At 41.5% G+C, this 8,795-nt stretch overlaps 1 long non-coding RNA gene across 1 annotated transcript; it reads left to right on the forward strand.

Moving 5' to 3' along the window:
- Nucleotides 1-270: 270 nt before the first annotated feature.
- Nucleotides 271-7,934, forward strand: LOC138920970 (uncharacterized). Its single transcript, XR_011433102.1, has 2 exons — nt 271-404; nt 5,839-7,934. It is a non-coding gene; the product is annotated as an uncharacterized lncRNA (long non-coding RNA).
- The last annotated feature ends 861 nt before the right edge of the window (nt 7,935-8,795 follow it).

The following is an 8,795-nucleotide window of genomic DNA, read 5'->3' on the forward strand; positions in this document are numbered from 1 at the left end:
AGAAAAGGCCATGAAACCTCGGAAAAGTCACAATTTCCCTGGGCCCCAGTTTCTTCATCTGTAAAATGAGGGGTTTGAGCCACATAATACCCAAATTCCCCGCTGGCTTTAGGAGTTTTCCAGCTCCGCTTGCTAACTGCCTGGGAAGACCAAAAGACACCTCCTTTGTTTTCAAAACACTGTTGACATAGTGACCCGACTGACTGTTATCTTTATCATGTCCTCTAAGAGATCAATTGAGCAAAGAACACTCTTTTTTTTTTTTTTCAGGGCTAGAGTTGATCCACTTTAAAGTTTAACAGTTAAACCACTAAAGGAAAATGTTACGCTGTGTAGCAGCACCCCACTGGGCTGGCAGCCTGGAGGGCACCTTCTGGCAAACCAGAAAAAGGAGCCCCCTCCAGGTAGGTTCTGAGGGCCCTCAGAGGGGTGAGGGGAGGTCAGGCTGCATTTCCCCACCACCACGCCCCCTCTCCCCACGGCTGGCACTGCTGTCCAGGGAGAACCTGCACGGTTGTCTGCAGCGTCTGCAGCCATGGGTGAAAGTCAGGGAAGTTCATATCCTTGATTCCTGAGTCTTTTCCCTGCTTACCTCATATCATCTTCATCTCCACCCTAGGACTCTTCTGCTTTCTTCTTCATGCACCAAACGTTCTCTCGGATGTGTGTATTTAGTGTGGTAACCTGCAAATTCACAAAACCCTGCAGTTTCTCATTCTCTACTTAGGGGCTCACCCCTAGTGGGTATTCAATAAATGTTGTCGAGTGAATAAATGAATGAAGAACAGTCTCACGGTGGTTCTGAACTGTTTTAGAATCATGGATTGCTTTGAAACCTGATGGAAGCCAAGGACATTTTCTCGCCAAAATGTACATGAACAAACATGCAAAATCTTGCCTATGGTTCGGGAGGGATTACCAACCTCTAGCTGCAAGGGCTTCAGATATTAAGCTAGGATGAAAAAGTTTGAGTCCTTTAAAAAAAAGAGAAGTGGAAAAAGGAACTAGGAACTGACACTCACCAAGAGCCTAAGGCTTTGACTTGTAATCTTCTTTAATCCTTAAAACCACTCTCTAAAATAGATATTACTGTCTCCGCTCCACAGATGAGGAAAACAAAGTTTAAATAGCTTTCCCCCTGCAAACTATCAGACTGCGTAGCCAACCCAAGTCTCTTACTCCCAAACTCGTGTTCTTTCTGCTGTATCAGTCTGCCTCCAAATAGTATAGATCCTCGGGATTCCTCACACAGTCATTCCCATTGATTGCATTTTGATGGATGAGGCCCTCTAAAGAACTATGATCTAAGCCTAGTAAAAAAGAAATACATTTTAAATATAGTCCTACATTTGGATTAGACAACTTTATAAATGATTTCTATAGAGTTCTAGAGAAATCTATAAAATGATTTCTAAACTGTAACTTGCACATAATATTTTGCTTGAATTCTTAGACTAACGGGTAAAAAAAAATGAAAGCAACATCTCAGCGAAACAGAACCCCGCCTCGGAGGCACAGAACGTTGTGCTGTCCCCCTTCCCAGCCTGAGAAGAAAGCAAAGCACAAGACAAGTGTCTTGACTTTAGCATCCGTAGCTCAACCTTACTCACACTGTGGTTCTGAATATAAACTTTGGGGTCAGAAAGGCCTAGGTTTGAGTTTTGGCTTCTTTGCTGGTAGATAAGAGATCTTGGGAAGTTACTTAATTTCAAAAAGTCTCAGTTGCTTCATCTATAAATGAGGATAATCATAAGCCCATCTCAGGGTGTTTGTCAGAGGGATTAAGGAGTAATGCATTTAAAATTCGTAGCACAACGCCCTGCATGTGGGAAATGTATAATAAATGTTAGCTATTATTTTCTTGCTTCACCATCTTTGTCTATGTCTACATTATTCCCCAATGAGCTGACATGAACAGAATGATGGCCCTGAGTCAAAGGGACCTGGCAGTTCCTTAGAAAATTAAACATAAATTTACCATACAACGGAGAAATTCCACTCCTAGTTGTCTACCCAAAAGAAATGAAAACATATGTCCACATAAATACTTGTAGGCAAAGGTTCATAGCAACACTATTATAATAGCCCCAAAGTGGAAACCAACCAAAGGTCCATCAACAGGTGTTTGGATAAACAGACTGATACATCATACAACGGAATACTATTCAGCAGAAAAAGCAGGAGCTTTTTTTTTTTTTTTGTGCAGGCTACAACATGAAGGAATCTCAAAATAAATACGCTGAATGACAGAAGCCACACACAGAAAAGAATATATATTGCATGATTATTTATAGAAAATTCAAACTAATCAGTAGTGTTGCAGGTCAGCTGTTGCTTAGGGCAGGGGTAGGAGAAGGAGGAAGCACGAGAAAACTTTTGGGGTTGATGAATATGCTCACTCTATTGTCATGATGGTCTTATGGGTACATACCTATGTCAAAACTTATCAAGTTGTATATTTTGAATAAGTGCAGTTTATTGTATGTTAATTATACCCCAATAAAGCTGGTTAAAAAATGTTTTAAAACTATAATGGCTTTCATTACTTTTAGAATAATATCCATCCTCTTTATGATGTATTACATATTATTTTCCTTTTTTTCTTGAAATCTCCCTTCTCTCTTATTAAATGGTAAATTTCTTCTTGGGAGAGGCCAAGTTTGGTTCACCATTGGATCCCAGTACACAATACAGTGCCTGGTACAAAGGCAAATTGTTAATGAATGAATAAGGAATAGAAAATTGTTAAAGGCCAGAGAGTAATACGGAAAATACGTACTATCCTATACTATATTACACCAGAGAGAGAGAAAGAGCAGTGGGATTGAATTGTCACAAAAGCCTTCACAGGAAGGTAAAGCACAGTGTCCTGAAGGGTAGTGAGAGTATAAAAAGGGAGCCTGCAGAGAAAGTGACAGCTGGAGCAAAAGTAAAGATATGATGGGGACGTGAGTTTGTTTGGGACTTAGGTACGAAAAGTTGGCTCATCTAGATAGTGAAAAGCCTGAATTCCCCATCCCAGAGGCAGTATTTAGGACACGCGGGATGGACTGGTGAGACTGAAGGAAAGAGTGCTAGTGAGGAAGTCCGATGGAGAATGGCGATAGACAGGAAGTGATAGACATTTCAAGGACAAACCTTGAAGGACTTTGGATTCACTTAGGACTCTTCCCACAGTCATCCTGAAAGGTACCATGAAAGTCAATCCACTGGACCGACTTCCCAGGCCAGCTCCAGGCCACCACCCTGCCCTCCTCATCACCTTCATGGTAATACATTACACAACCCAGCAGTGATATTGTCCAAGAGCTTCCACATGTGTTTTCCCTGGGATTACCCCATGCAAGAAGAAGGCAATTGCCTCGGGGTGCTTGGCCTTGGTTTGGGGCTTCAGAAAAAGCCAGTCCATTGAGAACCAAGTGTGGGTGTCTTTAGACACACTTGTTCCGTCGCTTCACTTTCCACATCCTCTAAGGCCCTTGGAATCCAGCATCTCTTCTAAACTCAGCAGGAAGTAGTCAAAGGGCCTGCCTTTGTTGTGAAGGGAGCAGAGAGGAACTCTCTTTCAAAGCAACTGAAAAGGTACTGTTTACCTTTCATTCAACGCTAAAGCCAAATAGAATGTGTTTGTTCTCTGCTGAATGCAGACGGATGGAGAGTTTGTATTTGGACCTCATGAATGGGGCAGAGTAAATGTTCTCTCTGCCTCAGGTCCACAGCAGGACATTTAGATAGTGCTTAAAGTTTACCAAGTACTTTCACAGACATTCTCTCATTTGATCCCCAGGTCAGCTCTGTGATGAAAGTGGGGATACTATGGTTTCCATATCACAGATGACCCAACGCCCTGGAGCTAGGAGGCAGGGGCTCAATTGATGTTTTCTTAATAAGGTTATGAAGGCTAAGCGACTTGCCCAGGTCACAGAGCTAGGTTAATCAATGGTCTCCTCCTGCCCCCATAGATGATCCTTAAACACAGAGCAAATCTCTACTGCACACAGCTGTTCCGTGGATTTGGGTATCCCTTGGTCACAGGCCCTGTATTTGCAATGCTGTCACTCCTTGCCAGCACACAGGGAGATAAGAAATAATAAGGAGTACCGATTATTGAACACACATAAAGTGCCAGATGCTTCCATTCGGCATCTCATTTAATCTTCACAACAACTCTAAGGAGTAGGTTATGTTCTCTTCTTCTTGCAGATGATGAATGTAGGGTTCAGAAGGGTGAACTAACTTACCCAAAGTCGCTAGCTGTGCAAACAGCCAAGAAGGAAGACTCAGGATTCAAACCAGACCTTCAGGTTCTAAGTCCTCTTCTCTTTCCATGTGCCACGATGGCTTTTAATCTTGGAATTCTCTTAGGGTCTGTCCTATCATCCATCACCCCATTCCAGGTGCCCCACCCCACCGTCATAATGCATACACACACTAGGGGATTACAAGTGTTTTAAAGCAAGAAAAATCTCCCCAACCTTAATATCTGGTTGAGTCTTTAAATTTAGCAAAACACTTCAGGGCTTCCTGTCTTCCTCTCAGATTGCCATTGTTAAACATTAAGGAAAGGCCAGTCTTGTATGAGCTGAAATAGCTAGTAATGCCCAAAACAATGAACCCCAACAGGAACTCACACTGTAAAACAGACCCAATAATGGGAAACACATTTATGTTCCCCAACTACCACAAAGAGAACAGAGAAAAGGAGATGTGGTTTTTGTTCGGAACAGCTGGGTTTCTGGAAACTCATCATCCATCAAAACACTGGACAGAAAAAGCGAGCGAAGGCAGGCCCTCCCTCGTGGTCAGAGTGAACAGGTAGGGCAGACGGTGGGAGGGGTTTTGCCTCATCAAAGAGGTTCACAGACTGAAGAGCTTGAGAGACTCGGTGCTCACAGCAACTGCAGAGAGAGGGGTTGCTGGGCAAATATCAGCCCTTAGCTCTTGTAGAGAGGCCCCTGGGATGTTGCCTAACTCAGCACTTAGAATGGGGGTGAGATCCTCTGCCATCGGAAACTCAACTGGCTGCTTGGACTCGTTATGAGAGTCCACAGCGATCCTCAATGTCCATAATGTAATTGGCTATTATTTTAGGAATTGGAGCTTGTCAAGAAATATCCCAGCTCATTTTTCCATTTTCCTTAATGCCTCGTCCGCTATTTGTAATATTCTCTGGCAAAGCTTTTAAATTGCCAATAATTGCTACTGTCATTGTCATTATTAAACAGTTAACTTATAATAAGTATTAATAATTGTTGAAGCTAGCTGATGGGTATGTGGAGTACCATAATTTTAAAAGAGGTTTTTTTCTGCATTTGAATGATAAATAATATTTAAAACTCATTAGCATCCTCCCTTAAAACTTAAGGAAAAATATCTGTCTTTCAAAAAAATAATTATTTTTAAAGTCTTAAGTTGTTTTATAAACTTTTTTTTTTTGGTGAGGAAGATTGGCCCTGAGCTAACATCTGTTGCCAATCTTTCTCTTTTTGCTTGAGGAAGATTGTCACTGAGCTAACATCTGTGCCAATTTTCCTCTATTTTGTATGTGGGATGTGGCCACAGCATGGCTTGATGAGAAGTGTGTAGGCTTGCGCCTAGGATCTGAACCAGCGAACCCCAGGCCACCAAAGCAGAGCATGCAAACTTAACCACTATACCACCAAGCCGGCCCCCAAACATTCTTTATATGGATGTTGTGCCTTTTCGTTTTGTAGCCCCCTGATGTCCTTGTATCTGTATCTGACACTCAGCAAATGTCTTCTGGTAGATTACGCTCTCTAGAACACTCAAGAACTTACGTTCTGTTTCCTTAAATGTGTGCTTTGCTCTATTGGCCAGATGTGATAGTCTCCTGACTGCTGGTGAGAGGTGAATCCAGATCTGTTTTCTGACGGATTGGCGTTGGCACACTCGTAATAGCCACTCGGTACCCACTGGTTTCTCCAAGACGACTTCAAAGAACGATGAGATCCTGGATCTTCAGAACTATGGGGGCAACATCGCAGGACTTCCCTTGTTAAACGTGCGGTGGCCCATTGTACTCACAGCAGAGATGAGGCAAACTTCAAGTAGCACCAAATGCCATTTTCTCAGAATCCACAAGGCTGTAGAAATTTTCAAGTTCTAGCTGATCCAATCCTGTCACTTCCAGGGCCCAACTCATGAGTGTCTGCTCTGACGATGCACAATTGCCCAAGCTGAAAGTGAACCAGTGTGGAATAGATAAGTATCTAAACTGGAATGAAGAAGTAAATGAGGCTATTGACCCTGAAAAACGGAAGAAATTCTGTGAAATCTTAAACCACATTTCATACACTTTTCAACTGGCCCATTTGCTAGTTGCATGCATATGTAGCTATGATTATTGCCAAAAAATATACTGATACATGAAACATCATTCTACCATCAAATGCAAAGGCAATGCCACAAATGTACTTAATGCATAACTGTGGTGACCAGCAGCAGACATACATGTCTCACAGCAATGCTGTGGGGTTCGAGGAAGACTCTGTCATGCCATCAGTGTCCGGAGCAGGCCAAACTGGCCTTCACTGTGTTTGTGTCCCCTCAAAAACATTATACATTGTCTGTGTGTATATTTCTTACAAGCTGAATTGTGTCCCCTAACAATTCATGTGTTGAAGTCCTGACTCCCCAATACCTCGGAAGGTGACCTTATTTAGAAATAGAGTTGTTGCAGATGTAATTAAGATGAGGTCATACTGGGAGAGGGCGGGACCCTAATGCAATAGGACTGGTGTCCTCATAAAAAGGAGAAATGTGGAGACAGATTCACACACAAGGAAAACACCATGTGAACGTGAAGGAGGAGATCGGGGTGATGCATCGACAAGCCCAAGGACGCCAGAGTGCCAGCTAACCACCAGGAGCTGGGAGGGGCCCGGGCCAGCTGTCCCCCTGGCAGCCTCGGAAGGAACCAACCCTACTGATACCTTGAACTTGGACTTCTAACCTCCAGAACTGTGAGAAAATAAATTTCTGTTAAGTCACCCAGCTTGTATTACCTTGTTGCAGTGACCCTAGCAAACTAATACAAAATACGTCTATAAATCTATAAAGAACTCGAAACGTGAGGAAATACAAATTTGAATCTAGTTCCAGTGGCAGACCACTGCCCACAGCCCTGGCTCCTTATTGCTTCTAGAACTTCCAGCTCACAGCTGTCAAATTTAGCCTAATAAAGTGATAAGTGTGGGAAGGACTAAAGGAAAAAATTGTTCATGTGGTACCAAGTAATCTTCAGTTAAGTCTCGTATCTGTTTACCCACGGCAAGAGCAAATCTTAGTTCAAGTAATTACTAACATCATCATCTACTTGACCAATTAACCAATACTATGCTATGTGGATATACTACAAATAGGATATTTGCTTGTTCCAGCCCAGACTCAGGTGAACCTGACCACTGGCCATAGGGACAATGGTGTAGATAGGAAGATTCTGAACAGAATGAGAAGCCAATACCCTTCCACCTCCTCTCCAGTAAGAGTTTTCACAGCACCATGGGAATTCAGCATGAGAACACAAACACACACTTCAACGGAAGTTCAGAGGGCTCTTTCCAATATCGGAAGTGAACACTTTATCCTTTTAGGTGTATTTAGGAATGCCTTTCTCTTTAAAATTTGTGTACGGACTCTGAAATACCATTGTAAATCTAAAAACCTGTATTTGACTCTCAAATGAACATTTAACATTTTTGGGACCTTGGAGAGTTTGTTCCTAAGCACTGTCATATACAAACCAGACAAATATTTCCCCTTGGGATTCTTGTGAAAAATCTCATAACATTAGATCTTGACCTAAGAACCAATGTCAAATTTATTTTCCCTGATGGATTCATTTATAGAAAGACAAGGTTCCAACTTCAGCATTTGGCATTTAAAGGCAAAATTAAAGGAACTCTTTTATTTGAGTACAAGACCACCAAGTAATAGCAAGCACTCTGACTTTCTTAGGGTGGTGTTTTCCAACTTTCCTCTGTGTGTGGATTTAGTGGGATGATGGAGAAGGTTGGTGGGGAGATAAAACTCCTTTTCTGGGTATTCTAGAATGAAAGCATATAGGCTTATAATTGGCCTGCTGTGCTATTTGAAACTTACACATGAGGAAAATAGGGGAGCATATATGTATAAATATAAAAGTCCTTGATTTGGGAAAAAATTTATTATTTACAGATGATTTGTGCTCTTTGCTGAATTCTGAACTTGAATAGTCTTCCACTCCCTAAACGCTGAGTATTGGAAAGCAAAATTACATATTATTAATGAAATTTTACAACGCAGAAACAAAAATTACCCTTAATTTCACCACTCAGAAACAGCATGGAATATTTCTTTTCTATATTATTCTCATCCCAACCTTCTTGAACTGCAATTATACCAAAAAGTTAGCTTTTTTTTTCTGTATGTTTCTTCCACTAACCATTACTTTGGAATTATTTTCTTATTTCACTTTCTCGTTTTCTTTTCGAAAGCTCACTCTATAACTGATGACAATAGTCGTACGTACCTACAGAGAAGGACCGGGGTCTGAGGTGAGATGGAGACTTCCTTCTTCTTTTTTATACTATTTAAACTTTCAAACAACGTACATGTATATCTTTTCAATCTAGAAAATGCATATGTCTAAAATATCACCTTCACTGGCTGTGTAAGTATATCCTATGGATATACTTAATATATTTAGATATTTCCCATCCTCGGTCATATTCATTTTTCCCAATATTTTACTATAATGCTACAAGTGAGTACCCTTAACATACATGCTCATCTGC

Source organism: Equus caballus, chromosome 27 (assembly GCF_041296265.1).
Source record: "Equus caballus isolate H_3958 breed thoroughbred chromosome 27, TB-T2T, whole genome shotgun sequence".
Classification (NCBI taxonomy): Eukaryota; Metazoa; Chordata; class Mammalia; order Perissodactyla; family Equidae; genus Equus; species Equus caballus.